The sequence below is a fragment of the Mustela lutreola genome, chromosome 17 (genome assembly GCF_030435805.1).
Source record: "Mustela lutreola isolate mMusLut2 chromosome 17, mMusLut2.pri, whole genome shotgun sequence".
NCBI lineage: Eukaryota > Metazoa > Chordata > Mammalia > Carnivora > Mustelidae > Mustela > Mustela lutreola.
Genome location: NC_081306.1, coordinates 578,301 through 593,291, shown reverse-complemented (window position 1 = coordinate 593,291; position 14,991 = coordinate 578,301). Strand labels below are relative to the sequence as shown.

At 51.5% G+C, this 14,991-nt stretch overlaps 1 long non-coding RNA gene across 1 annotated transcript; it reads right to left on the bottom strand.

The window, feature by feature from the left end:
• Positions 1-11,396: 11,396 nt before the first annotated feature.
• On the bottom strand, positions 11,397-14,051 carry LOC131819371 (uncharacterized). Its single transcript, XR_009349166.1, has 2 exons — positions 12,691-14,051; positions 11,397-12,455 (listed from the first exon to the last, which is right to left on the bottom strand). It is a non-coding gene; the product is annotated as an uncharacterized LOC131819371 (long non-coding RNA).
• Positions 14,052-14,991: the final 940 nt, after the last annotated feature.

The following is a 14,991-nucleotide window of genomic DNA, read 5'->3' as shown; positions in this document are numbered from 1 at the left end:
ATAAATAAATAAAATGTTGAAAAAAAGAAAAAAAATTTCCCAAAGCAACAAAGTGCTGAGAAGAAGCCAAAATAGGTTGATGTGATTAGCCCAGGTCAGGGGAGGGGGTGGTAAGGAGACAGAATAAGGCGCCTGAGGCCCAGAGAAGGACATCTGCTTAGCTAAAGTCACACAGGAAGGCTGAACAGATCCTAGACTCCTGCTCCCCAGCTTGGGGCTGGATCTGGGGGTGTCTCTGATCCAAACTGTGAGCTGAAGGAGGGAGAAATTTGAAAGAAAAATGGGCTCGGGGGGGGGGGGGAATCCTAAATTGGATCTCCAAGGCCAGGGGCTCCCAGGGCTGCCAGAAAGGGCCCGTGAGGAGTAGTGGTGATGTCAGGGGATTAGACTGGCCCTTTGAGTGGGTGCACTGAGGCGTAGGCCAGGCCAGGTAGTGACGGGGGAGGCGGAGCAGGAGGAGGAGAGCCCGAGGGCGGAGGGGAGAGGGAGGCAGATACTCGATCTGGTGCTATTCACAGGCGGACGGTGGACGTGGGGCTGGGCCTCACCCCAGAAGGCAGGTTCACCCTCCTGCAGCCCCACCACCTCCTCTGACTCTTGGGGGCTTACCTGTCTCTCTCTCTCTTGACCCTTAGGTGCCCTTCACAGCTGGAGGAACTGGCCCCCAGCCCAGGCCCAGCTTTACCCCAAGGCATCTGTCTTGGCAAAGGGCATCAATTTCATCACCCTAACCATCCCCACCTCGCAGCCCATCTGTCTCCATCTCTGTTTTAGTCTCACAGAAGCTGATGCTTGGGGACCCCCCAAACTCAGGAGCCAGCAGACTTGGACTTGTCCATCACTAGCTGGAGTGAACCCCGCAACCTCTCTGAGCCTGTTTCCTCATCTGGAAACTGGGTAATACTTCCCACCACGCCGGTTCTTGCTGACCCCACCCACCAAATGCCTTGATCCCTGCTATGAGGACCCTCCTGGGTCCCCCCAGGGTCACCCCCATGGCATAGAAAGCCTCCAAGCAATGGCAAAATCTTTGGTGCCGCGTGACCCCACACTTGGAGGCCCACCCCCACTGCCATACATACGCTCCTGAGAGATCTCCCCTGTCCCTCCCTTTCAAGCATAACCCCAGTGTCACCTAGCAGGTCACATAATGAGGCCCATTCAGAACAAACACCTGTGAACTCCAAATCAGAGTCTCCCTCTGACCTCCATATTAAGCCCAACCCCATGTCCCCCCCCACTCCCCGCACTACAAATCTTCACCCTTCCCTCTCCAGGCAAAGACAACAGTAAGTGCAAAGGCCCTGAGGTGGGAGCCTGGGTGACAGGTCTCAGGATCAGACAGGGATGGCAGAGAGCTTGGTGGCTGGTGAGCGATGACAGGCCGGGGAAAGGCAAGTGTCATCCAGCCCTCTCCCCCCATCCATGTCTTCCTCGACTCCCCAGTGCCCTCAGGACACTGTCCTAACCCTGAAGCCTGCCCTTTGAGGCCTGCGATCCCCCAGGCCAGGCGCAGCCTTGCAGCTCACTTCTTGCTCTTCCTCAGCAGTGCAGCCTGCTTACGGGCCTGCTCCAGGTACTTCTCGCCGCACAGAAAGCCCTCCTGCTCCGCCTCCCCAGACACAGTCCTTCTTTTATGTTAACCTTCAACTCGGGCTTTTCCCTCCTCTGGGACGCTTTCCTGGTCTCCTCAGCCCCCTGGGGCTCTCCCACGTCCCTCAGTCCCCTTTGCGTGTCCTGATCACCCTACATTGTCATTCTCCGTCTCCCAGGCGTTCTGCCCAGTGTGACAGGTGGCAGGGACTTATCTCTGCAGCCCCAGCACCGGGCCAGGTTCAAGGTGACACCTCAGTGAGTATCAGCTGAAGGCAGGCAAGAGCATCATGGTTCCAGCCTGACGCTCTGCAAAGCCAAGCCAAGCCAGGGAGGCAGGTTGGCTGAGCAGATTCCCCAGGTCAGCGCCTCAGCCTAATGGGGCGTCTGGCTGAAGAAGGGGTGAGGGCGTTTGGAAGAGAGGCCCCCAGCGCAGGCATCATCGGGCTGAGGGGTGCAGCCTGCTCCATTCACTGTTCCAGAGCCCCCGGTGGTGGCGAGGGGGGCCAGGGTACCTCCCTTCTGGGGAGCAGCCCAGCCACACCACCTCCAGGATTTCTCCGGTGCTTCCTAAGGGCTCCAGTATCTCACACTTCCTTTACAGAATCCCATGGGCTGGATAGTGCTGTCTTCCCATTTCACAGGTGAGGAGACTGAGGCACAGCGAGGTCACCTGATCACTTCTGGGTCACACAGCCCACAGGGAGCAGTGGTGAGATTCAAACCCGGCCCTAGAGCCAGAGCTCTTTATGTTACCGTCACCTCTCGTTTCTGGGACTTGACGCTTTCCAGCTCCTGCGGCCCTGGCTTCCCTTCGGGGTTATGTGACGGGCGGTTGGCCCCCATTTTGCAGATGAGATTGTAGGAAGGAAGGAGATGAGAAGATAAGGAAAAAATCGCTTTCTTTTTAGCCTCTTTTATGTTACCAGTCACTTCATACACAGATGCCCTTTTTTCCTTGTAACAACTCTGGGAAATAGGTGTGGTTACTAATGAGGTTTAGAGAGTTCGGTGGCTTCTGAGGATCACGCAGAGAATGACTTCTGGAGGCCTTGAATGCAGGACTGGCTCCAGTGTCCGGACTGTTCCCTGCCGTCCCCAGATGAAGCTCCCTTGTCCCGTTATCTGCACCACCGTCTGTCCCCAAGCTGGTTGGACCCCACGATGACCAAGTGAGACAGGCGGATCCACTGGTGATCTGCCTGGACATCCTAAGCCAGTCCCAGCTCGGCCCTTGGCCACCTCTGGAATCCAGCGGAGCGTTGCCCCTGCTTCCTGAGTGGCCCTAGGCTGGAGGAGGAGGGCCCGAGGGAGAGGCATAGCAAGCCCTGTCCTAGGAGCAGAGTCCGATGGGGGGCTAGGGTGTTGGATTAAAAACAGGGAGAAAGTGGATTTGGAGTCAGCAAGTCTGTCCCCCTGTTCAGCAGGTGCCCACTGAACTCTCACTCCATGACCAGACTTCCCAAAGAAGTCTAATCAGGTGAGCAGACTCCATGGGATAAGAAAAATGTCCCCCAAGGTCTACTACATTAAACACTGTGTGAAGGAGACACAGAACTGGACAAGCAGCGTAATGGAACAGAACAGAAAGTCCAGGCGTAGACCCATGGATACATAACAATTTAGGATATGATAAAAGGGTCATTTAAAATGAGGGAGGGTAAGGATAAACTATTAAAATCAAAGGCAGGGCGCCGGGGTGGTGCACTCGTTTTAGCATGACTCTGGGTTTTGGCCCAGGTCCTGATCTCAGCATTGTGAGATCGAGCCTAGCGTCGGCCTCTGCGCTCAGCGAGGAGTCTGCTTGAGATTCCCTCTCCCCTGTCCCTTCAACTCATGCGCTCTCTCTCCCCCTTGCAAATAAATAAATAAATCTTTAAAATAAAATAAAAGGCATTAGATCAGCTGGAAAATTATAAGGAAAAGTTCGAGCGAGATCCCGTAATGCATGCTGCCAGTGTCCTGCTCAGATCCCTTTCACTAGCAGGGCACCTAGCTTCTGGCTGATGTGACTGCTGATGACTAGTGACCCACAGCTGCCTTCTTCTCCTTCTGATTGAGGGACGTATTCACAACGGAATTGTGGTGGAGGACACACTGCATTTGCTGTCCCTCCAGAAGCTGCTGGCCTCCTAGTGTAATGGAACAGCTTCTGGAAGGTGCAGCTTAAATGGCAGCACGAAGAGGACCCCGCGCTATCTTTTAGGATGCGATATATACCGTAGGCCAATGGCTGTTTTACAGTCTGTGCCACAGAACAGAGGTATATGAGCCTGGAAACCCAGGATTTGGAGCAGGAGTGGTCCTGCTTCCCATCACTCCCGGTAACCTCTTTGGGGAATTTGTGCTGCCAGCCTGCTAACTGTAGGACCTGTGCGTCTAGAGACTAGGAGTTGATGACTATCAGGGAAGGCTCTAGAACTAATTCTCTTCCAAGTTTACTTAGAAATTGTGACCCTCAGAATCCTGGAGTAGCTGCACCTGGATGGAGAGAACTTCAGGGGGAAACGAGTAGATCTGGGCAGTGCAAAGGCGAACTCTAGTGCATGCGGTTGGGGCCCCACCAGATCCTTCTAGGACAGTAGACCCATCGCCCGGCTGCCCCCGTCTCTGGAGAAGCGCCCAGCACCCCTCCCCCGGCTGACCTTGGCCAGTGGCAGATCGGCACAGATGTAAGGAAGGGCTTACCTCCAGGTGAACTCACCTGGTAATACAATTTGAGCTCCGGAGCTTCCTCTAGGGTCAAACCAAAGCTGGTCAACAGCTGAGACCACGTTCTTGCTCCGGTTCCCTCCCGGCCCTACCTGATGATCTCCTTCTTCTGAGAATGTGTCCCAGCCGGCGGAGCCCATCTTAGGCTGCTTCTGGGGAAAACTAACCTAAGGCAGATCCCTTTCTAATACTGCTAGGAATAAATAAATGATAGATTAAAGATTTACATATGAAATAAATCTCTGAAATTACTAAGCAAAAACATAGAAGAACATTTTAAAAGCTAGGACTTGAGGGTTAATTACAATAGCAAAGACAAGGCAACAACCCAGGCGTCCTTGGTTGTTGATGATGAGGAGACCAAGACAATGCGGTATGGACGCACAACGGGTTGCTATTCAACCATAAAAAAAAAAAAAAAAAAAAAAAGGAAATCCTGATATTTGCAACAACACGAATGGACTTTAACAGCATTATGCCAAGTGAAATACGTCAGACCGAGAAAGACAAACACCGTATGATCTCATTGATTTTTGAAATCTCAAAAAAACGAACGCATAGAGAAAGTGATCAGATTTGTGTTGCCAGGTAGGAGCTGGGGGTGGTGGTGCAGGAATTGCAGGAAGATGGTCAAAAGGTCTAAACTTTGGTTATATGACAAATAGGTAGCGAGGATATAATATAAAACGTGATGACTGTAGTTGATGCTGCTGGGTGATCTAGTGGAAGCTTGCTGAGAGAACAAATCCTAAATGTTCTCATCAAAGGTAAAAACATTTTTGTGTGATTACATGAGGAGATGAATGTTAACTAAACTTATGGTGGTAATCATTAAATATATACATATTGGGGGTTAAGGGGGTAGGAGAAGAATCAATGAAACAAGTCGGGATTGGGAGGGAGACAAACCATAAGTGACTCTTAATCTCACAAAACAAACTGAGGGTTGCTGGGGGGAGGGGGGTGGGGTTATGGATTTTGGGGAGGGTATGTGCTTTGGTGAGTGCTATGAAATGTGTAAACCTGGCGATTCACAGACCTGTACCCCTGGGGATAAAAATACATTATATGTTTATTTTAAAATAAATTAAAAAATTAAAAAATATATATATACATATTGGCATATTATATATATATATACACACACACACACACACACACACATATATACACCTGGGTGGCTCAGTCAGTTAAGCGTCTGTCTTCAGCTCAGATCATGATCCCAACTCCTGGGATCCAGCCCCACGTGGGGCTCCCTGCTTAGCCGGAAGCCTGCTTCTCCCTTTCCCGCTCCCCCTGCTTGTGTTTCTTCACTCGCTGTGTCTCTCTGTGTCAAATAAATAAATAAAATCTTTTTAAAAAAAGATTGTTGTTTTGAGGTGACTGAATTTAGGAGACAATAGAATACTAAAACAAGGACTGTGTGACATGTGTGGCATAAAAACGGAGAGTAATAGAATGACATAGATTCAGTAGCAATTTGCAGAAAGAGTTCAAAAAATGACGGGGCGCCTGGGTGGCTCAGTCATTAAGCACCTGCCTTCGGCTCAGGTCACGATCCCAGGAGCCTGGGATGGAGTCCCCCACATCGGGCTCCCAGCTCAGTGGGAAGCCTGCTTCTCCCTCTCCCTCTGCTGCTCCCCTGCTTGTGTTCCCTTTCTTTTTTTCTTTTTCTTTTTTTAATTTTTTATTGTGTTCCCTTTCTTGCTGTGTCTCTCTCCATCAAATAAATAAATAAAATCTTTAAAAAAGGATGTTTAGGGCGCCTGGGTGGCTCAGTGGGTTAAGCCGCTGCCTTCGGCTCAGGTCATGATCTCAGGGTCCTGGGATCGAGTCCCGCATCGGGCTCTCTGCTCGGCAGGGAGCCTGCTTCCTTCTCTCTCTCTCTCTGCCTGCCTCTCAGTGTACTTGTAATTTCTCTCTGTCAAATAAATAAATAAAATCTTTAAAAAAAAATAAAAAAAAAATAAAAAAATAAAAAAGGATGTTTAACATTTCAGACTCCCCAGAATTTCTTAAATCTTCAACAGTTCATATGCAATTGGGTTGATTTTCCCATAAATAGTTTAAGTTGCCTTAAAAGAAGAAACCTTGGCTTGGCAAACTGAAAAACCAGGCTGTCTCTCCCATGCAAGGACTTGAACCTATCTGTGCTCGCCAGTACCACTGGAGTGTGTGAGGACGTGCGTGTGAATACCTCTGGGACCAATTCCCCCACTCTACCTGTAACCTAATCCCTCTCTTTCTCCCGTAAGAGCGTGAGTCCATGAATTCAGAAAGTAGGAGAGGGAACAGTTAGGCACAGCCTCCTACCAAGTAAATGCTGCGAGAATCATTATATCCTGCAGACGAGGAGACAGAGGTTCAGAGAGGTGAGGTCACACAGCGCTCCACAGAGGGTGTGAAAGCCAAGCCTTTAGACCAACTCTGTCGGGCTTCCAGCCTCCCTCGGATGTAAGGATCCCCTGGGATGCTCTTAAAGGTCCAGATCCCTGGTCCCTACTCCAAGATTCAGGAAGTTCCAAGGAGCCGGGGCATCTGCATCTCTGTACGGGAGACACCACCCTATCTCCCTGGGGATTCTCGGTCCCACTTTGAGGGACGCTGATTAATACACATGACTCTATCTTCCAAATAGGACCCGGCCTGGCAAGAAAAAGGCCACAAGACATAGGCGAACTGTTGTACATAGAGATTCAGGAGACATAACCACGAGATTAGTTATCTACTGCTGTGTAACAAGTTACCCCAGAACCTTGTGGTTTAAAATAACATTCGTGATTTCCATTTTTGGTGGGTCAGGGATCCAGGCTGAGAGGCTCTCACGAGCCTGGCGGCAATGTCAGGGCTGCAGTCATCTCGAGGGGCACAGGCAGCCACTTCCAAGTTCACCCTCGTGATGTTGGCAGGGTTTGGTTCCTCAAGGTTTGGTAGTTTGAGGGCCTCAGTCCTTTCCTGGCTTTTAGTGGGAGGCTGCTCTCAGGTCCTGCCACGTGGAGCTCTCCGTGGGGCAGCTCGCAACACGACATCCCGCTTTATCAGAGAAGCAGAGACGAGCCGGAGAGGGGTGCGGAGGTGGAAGCCTCAGCCTTTCGCAGCCTTCTCTTCGGAGTGCGGTCCTGTCCCTTCTGCCGATTCTAGTCATCGTACAAGCAAGTCACGAGGTCCAGCCTACATCAAGGGGAGCAGAATACCAGCAGGCAAGGATCACTTGGAGCAACGCCAGAAGCTCCCTATTTTAACAACCAAGTGCAATGTGTGAGCTTGCTTTGGGTCCTGACTTCAACAAACCCACTGTACAGAGACATTTGGGAGATAATCCAAGAAATTGCAACATGGACTATGTATTAGGTGATATTAAGGAATTACCATTATTTACTTAGATGTGACGAATGTCTGTGGTCACATTAAAATAACTCCTTATGCCTTAGAGGTATATCCTGAAGAATACCTTAAGATTTTATTTATTTGGGGGCGCCTGGGTGGCTCCGTGGGGTAAAGCCTCTGCCTTTGGCTCGGGTCATGATCCCAGGGTCCTGGGTCCCCGGGTCTCTGTGTTGGGCGCTCTGCTCAGCGGGGAGCCTCCTCCCCCTCCCACCCCCGCCTCTGCCGGCCTCTCTGCCTACTCGTGATCTCTCTCTCTCTCTGTGTCAAATAAATAAATAAAATCTTATTAAAAAAATTTTATTTATTTATTTGAGAGAGAGAGAGGGAGAACATGGAGGGGCAGGGCAGGGGCAGAGCGAGAGGGAGAAGCAGACTCAGGGCTCCATCACAGGACTCTGAGATCATGACCTGAACAGAAGGCAGACGCTTAACCAACTGAGCCACACCGGTGCCCCAATCCTGAAGAATACTGTAAATGAAGGATTATGATGTCTGGGATTTGCTTTAAAATAGTATAGCAGGGGTCGGAGGAGGGGAGGCCTGGGCTATGGAGGGGACTGGAGTAGTCATATGTAGGTGATGGTTACGTGGATATGGGGGTTGTTATACTGCGTCTCCTTTTACATGGGCTCAAACTTTCCCACGATAAAGAGTTAAAAAGCAAAATGAATTGAAGCCAATGGTACACTGCCAGTTGAAAGAACACACAGTGTCTAAAGCTGTTGCATATCGACTGTATTTTAATTGTTAGGAAAGACAATGACAAAAGAAACCAATGACCATAAATACAAAAAGAAAAAAAAAAGAGGAAGGAAGGAGGGAAAAGAAAGAAGGAACGGTAGAACTGGGCCCGGCAGGCGGCTGGCTGTGGGAAACGGCGATTCCTGACTCTGTTTAACCAAAGCAAGTGGGATTCGGGTCATTCTAGTAGAAGTGAGAGCTTGGGGCAGCAGCAAATCCAAGCCTCCAGGGGTTTCTAGTATCTTTGAAGGACCAGCTGGGGTTTAGAGTTTGCCCTGAGCCTGCAGGGATGGGGAAGCCGGGCTCATTTCAGAAAGCGCAGGGAGCGGGCGGCCGGCAGCGGCTGGCGGGAGTTCCGGCCTCCGACAGAGCGTTAGGAGGACGCAGCATTGTGCAGGAGGCCACAGTCTGTTCTACAGACCCTAGAGCATGCGGGGAATAAATCCCCAACCCTCATCTCTAGACATTCTGGATTAGACATCATAGCTGCCTTGGCATACAAGAAGTGTTTACTATTCATGTATTCAATCTAGTGATTGTGGTCCTCAACCGGATATGTACCTCAGAATTTTCCAGAAAACTTTTATTTATTTATTTATTTTTTAATTTTTTTTAAATTTATTTGACAGACAAAGATCTCAAGTAGGCAGAGAGGCAGGCAGAGAGAGAGGAAGGAAAGCAGGCTCCTCTGTGGAGCAGGGAGCCCGATGCGGGGCTCGATCCCAGGACCCTGGGATCACGACCTGAGCCGAAAGCAGAGGCTTTAACCCACTGAGCCACCCAGGCGCCCCAGAAAACTTTTTTTAAAAAAAAGATTTTATTTATTTATTTGACAGAGATAGAGACAGCAGGAGAGGAACTACCAGCAGGGGGAGTGGGAGAGGGAGAAGCAGGCTTCCCGTAGAGCAGGGAGCCCAATGTGGGGCTCGATCCCAGGACCCTGGGATCACAACCTGAGCCGAAGGCAGATGCTTAACTGACTGACCCACTCAAGCGCCCCTAGCTTCTTTTTTTTTTTTTATTTAAGATTTTATTTATTTATTTGACAGAGATCACAAGTAGGCAGAGAGGCAGGCAGAGAGAGAGAGAGGAGGAAGCAGGCTGCCCGCTGAGCAGAGAGCCCGATGCGGGGCTCAGTCCCAAGACCCTGGAATCACGACCTAAACTGAAGGTGGAGGCTTAACCAACTGAGCCACCCAGGCTCTGCCTGTTTGTTTTTAAGTCACAAGTTTAGCTATCTATCCTGTTTTTACAAGAAAGTGAATATGACTAGAATATAAATGTAAAAAGTTTCCAAGTAATACTCTGAGTTCACTGCATCATTTAAATCCGTATCTTCTGTATCTTTTCTAAACAAGAAAACCTGCGGCTCCGGGGTTCAGTTGGTTAAGCCTTTGCCTTTGACTGGGTCATAGTCCCGGGGTGCTGAGATCGAGTCCCACATCAGGTTCCTTACTGGCAGGGGAGCCTACTTGGCTGCTTCTCCCTCTCTCTCTGCTACCTCCCCCAACCCTTCGTGCTCTCTCTCTCTGTGTCTATCTCAAATAAATAAATAAAATCTTGGGCGCCTGGGTGGCTCAGTGGGTTAAAGCCTCTGCCTTCTGCTCAGGTCATGATCCCAGGGTCTAAGAATCGAGCCCCACATCAGCTCTCTGCTCAGCAGGGAGCCTGCTTCCCCTTCTCTCTCTGCCTGCCTCTACCTCTCTGCCTACGTGTGATCTCTGTCTGTCAAATAAATAAATAAATAAATAGCCCTTTAAAAAAAAATCTTAAAAATAAATAAAATCTTAAAAAACAAACAAACAGAAAATTGTTGCAATTCTGTTCTTCTTCCCCCCTTACTATAGTGAAGTGGTTTGTTGGCGTTGTAGCTTGTGGTCAAATATATATAACATAAAATTGACCATTTTAATCACTGAGCCATCCATCCAGGCGCCCCCATTTTAATCATTTTTACATGTACATTTCAGTGGCCTTCAGTATATCCACATTCTTGGGGACCATGAGCACCATCTATCTCCAGAACTTTTTAATTTTCCCAATTTGAAATCCGGTACCCGTTGAACAATAACTCGCCATTCATTCCCTCTGACCCTGGCCCTGGGGGTCATTACTGTGAATGTGATTCCTTGAGATGCCCCAGACACAGAGGGTGTCTGTTTGTTTCACTTAGTATCCTGTCTTCAAGGTTCATACATGTTGTGGCTTGTATCAGAATTTCATGCCTTTTTAAAGTTGGAAATATCCCATTGATCTATCTGGTCACCCACTGGCAGACATTTAGTTCAGTGATTAATAATTCTGCTATGACCGAGTGTGTGCCAAGTATCTGTTCCAGTTTCTGCTTTCAATTCTTTTGGATACATACCCCAGATGGGACTGCCAGATCATTACACATTAAATTCATGGGTGTCTTTTTTCTTTTTTTTTTTTTTTTTGAGGACCTGCCAGACCGTCCTCCTCATCAGCTGCAGTATCTTACACTGCTGTCAGCAACGCACAAGGATTCCAGTTTCTTTTCTTTTCTTTTTCAGATTTTATTTATTTGACAGAGAGAGATCACAAGTAGGTAGAGAGGCAGGCGGAGTGAGAGAGGAGGAAGCAGGGTCACTGCTGAGCAGAGAGCCTGATGTGGGCTCGATCCCAGGACCCTGAGATCATGACCTGAGCCGAAGGCAGAGGCTTTAACTCACTGAGCCACCCAGGCGCCTCCAGTTTCTTTTTTTTTTTTTTAAGATTTTATTTATTTGACAGACAAAGATCACAAGTAGGCAGAAGCCGGCAGAGAGAGAGAGGAGAAAGCAGACTGCCCGTGAGCAGAAAGGCCGGATTCAGGGCTCGATCCCAGGTCCTTGGGATCATGACCTGAGCCAAAGACAGAGGCTTTGAACCCACTGAGCCACCCAGGTGCTTCAGGATTCCAGTTTCTTACATTCTTGTCCATACTTGATATTTTCTGTTTGTTTGTTTTTATTTCTTAAGATTTTATTTATTTATGAGAGAGAGAGAGAGAGAGAGAGAGGACGAGCTGTGGGGAGGGCAGAGGGAGAGAGAGTGAACCAGACTCCCTGCTGATCAGGGAGCCGGAGATCATGACCTGAGCCAAAAGAGCCCAACCGACAGAGGGACCCAGGAGCCCTTGGTTTTATTTTATTTTTTAAAAGATTTTTTCAAAAATCATTTGAGAGAGAGAGCGCAGAGGGACGGAGAACACAAGATGGAGAGAGGCAGAGGGAGAGGGAGAAGAGGCCACCTGAAGCCACACTCATCGGTGAGAATTTCATTTCTGGAATCTTCATGGATCAGATCCAGTCAGCTTTGGGGTGACTTGCTTTTTTTTTTTTTTTTTTTAAGATTTTATTTCTTTATTTATGTAAGAAGAGAGCAGGGGAGAGCAGGGGGGAGGGGTAGAGGGGAAGGAAAGACAGCATCTCATCTCCAGCAGATTCCAGGCTGGGTGCAGAGCCTGACGCGGGGCTCCATCTCACAACCCTGAGCCCAGGACCTGAGCCAAAACCAGGAGTTGGACACTTAACTGACCAAGCCACCCAGACGCCCCAAGGGGCACCTTGCTTTTGGTGATGACTCGCAGATGCCTCTGCATCTGCCTTGCACCGGGGTATTTTTCCGTTCACCTGTCCACTCTAGCTGGGTGTATTTCAGACTGCTCTCTCCTGCCTGTGGGTGTTGCCATACCGCAGGACAACAGAAGAGCTCGCTCAGCAGCTATCTCCTAGTGAATGTTCCCCAGGAAATCTTCTATATGGGGGCAATGAACTTCCCCTAGGGCTCTTAAGAAGCTGTATTTGTCATTAGGGTTGCTCACAAGTGTTCCAGTTCTTCTAGGCCTGTGGGGACATTGCTGTTCTGACTCCTTTGAGGTTAGGTCGGGTTATCGACTGGCCAATACAGTGGGAGCAGAACTGTCACATGGAAGCTCAGATGGAGATGGAGTCTCTTCCCCGAGGGACTGGAAGGAGCAGACCACCTGCACTAGACATGCAGCAAGAGTAAGAAATGACCTTTGCTAGGGCGCCTGGGTGGCTCAGTGGGTTGGGCCTCTGCCTTCGGCTCAGGTCATGATCCCAGGGTCCTGGGATCGAGCCCCGCATCGGGCTCTCTGCTCATCGGGGAGCCTGCTTCCCCCTCTCTCTCTGCCTCTCTGCCTACTTGTGGTCTCTGTCTGTCAAATAAATAAATAAAATCTTTTTTAAAAAAAAAAAAAAAAAAAAAAAAAAAAAAAAAAAAAGAAATGACCTTTGCTAGAAGCCACCAAACTTGGTGTTCTTTGTTACTGCAACTTAACCTAGCCTATCCTGGCTGATCTAGAAGCTACCAACACCTACAGAGATCCAGAAGAGATGGAGAAGGGAGAGCAGCAAGCAGCCTTCAGGACAGGAACGGACCGCGGGATAAATGGGCTGCCCCAGCTGCTGAATCAGTGTGCTCACTCCAAGGCTACCGCTAGTTCTGAAAGGAGGCAGGTGCCCTTTATTCCTTTCTAGCGGTTCCTCGAGGGACTGAGGGATCTCACCTATTTCTGAAACTGGCCTGTAGTCCTATAGTCCAGGCCGTCAAAAAGAAAACCACCACCACTGAGTGGTCCTAAGCCATCCTTCCAAAGTGCTAGATTTCAGGATTTCAAGTGAAAGTGGAAACCCATGTTTGCAGGACAATTTTGCAAACAATTGTTTTTGTTCCAAACTAAGCTTACACATCCGGCTGAATTTGGTCCCTTTGTAGATGTTGCAGTAGTCCTCATCCGGGGCTCTGGAAACTGGGTCCCCAGTTTTCTCATCTATAAAACGGTTCTATCTCCTAGGATTCTTCTGAGGATCGGATGAGATGCTGAAAGCACCGAATTAACACAGAAGTGGACACCTCATAACGCTTACCATGTAGTGAGTCAATAAATGAATTTCATCTGGGAATTACAGGAAGACTTCATTGGGGCAGCGGCACTTAAACAGAAACCTGCAGGATGCAGAGTAGAGAAGTGGGATGCGAGAGGGGAAGGACCTAACAGGCCGTGGGAAAAGCGGTGGAGAAAGTCCTGAACAATCACGCCAGCCAGCGCTCAGGCAGCGAGCACACAGAGGGGACCATCATCTGAGAGCCAAGGGCCTCCTGACAAGGTGGGAGCTGGAGGGAGCCTCCGCCCGGCCTCAAGCCAGTCCCTCCAACTTCAAGATCGCCCTCCCCGGGCCGGCGTGAACTTCCCGGGCCGAAGAACCACCCCAAGTCTTCCGCAGGGCGCTCCAACACAGGCGGGGAGAGCCGGGGGTCAGAAGTGGGTAGTTTTGCAAGCGGAGGAGGCAGATCGAGAAGGCCGAAGGGGGTTGCAGTCCCGCTCGCCTTGGCCGCCGAGATGGCTGCAGGGCCGCCGCCGAGGCCGGTCGGCGATGAGGCCGCCGGTGGGCACCGCCCGCTACTTGAAGGCTGAGGCATCCAGCCAGGCTGCAGGACGTCAGGCACACCGAGACTGGGCGCCCCCTGGGAGCCGCGCTCGGTAGTGGACGCGGGAGGACTCGGAGGAGGGGCGGGGGCGCGGCTGGAGGTGCGGGGTGCGGGGGCGGCTGGAGGTGCGGGGTGCGGGGGCGGCTGGAGGTGCGGGGGGCGGGGGCGGCTGGAGGTGCGGGGTGCGGGTGTGGCTGGAGATGCGGGCCGGCGGCTGGAGGTGCGGGGTGCGGGGGCGGCTGGAGGTGCGGGGTGCGGGGGTGGCTGGAGGTGCGGGGTGCAGGGGCGGCTGGAGGTGCGGGGTGCGGGGGCGGCTGGAGGTGCGGGGTGCGGGTGTGGCTGGAGATGCGGGCCGGTGGCTGGAGATGCGGTGTGCGGGGGCGGCTGGAGATGCGGGCCGGCGGCTGGAGGTGCGGGGTGCGGGGGCGGCTGGAGGTGCGGGGTGCGGGGGCGGCTGGAGGTGCGGGGTGCGGGTGCGGCTGGAGATGCGGGCCGGCGGCCGGCCACAGTTTCCTCCTCCCGGGAGCGAAGCCCTCCCGGCGCGATGGATGCCTGGGATCCCCGAAGGGCTGGGCAGGAAGGAGCCCCGCGAAAGGAGCGACCCGCACGAGCCCCGGGTCAGGCCCCGACGGCGTCGAGCTCACGCACCTGACCCTTCCCGGTGGGACGCGCCATCATCCCCACTTCCCAGACGAGAAGACCGAGGTTCCGCGACTCCCGGTTTCGCAGGACTTGAGAGCCCCTTCGCCGGAGTCCTCGCGACCGGGTCGATTCCGGGTCGGACTCCCGGAGGCCTGGGGGAGGAGCCTCGGGTGCGAGGGACGGTCCCGTCGGCGACAACCACGCCTCCCTCGCCGCGACAGCGCCGTTTACGCTGTTCTCCCTGGAGAGCCTTACCTCAAGGGCCCTTGAGAGTCCTTGCCGCACGCGGGGCGACATTATATATTCCTTGGACTCCCGCGGGTCTTCCTCCCTCGCCTGCCTTGAGCCCCACTGGTGACCTACATTCTCCCCCTCCGCTGGCGAGTACAGGGCGCGGGACTACAAGTCCCGGCAGGTCGTTCGGAAAGAGGCGGCGGGCAGAGGCGGAAAGACACTCTC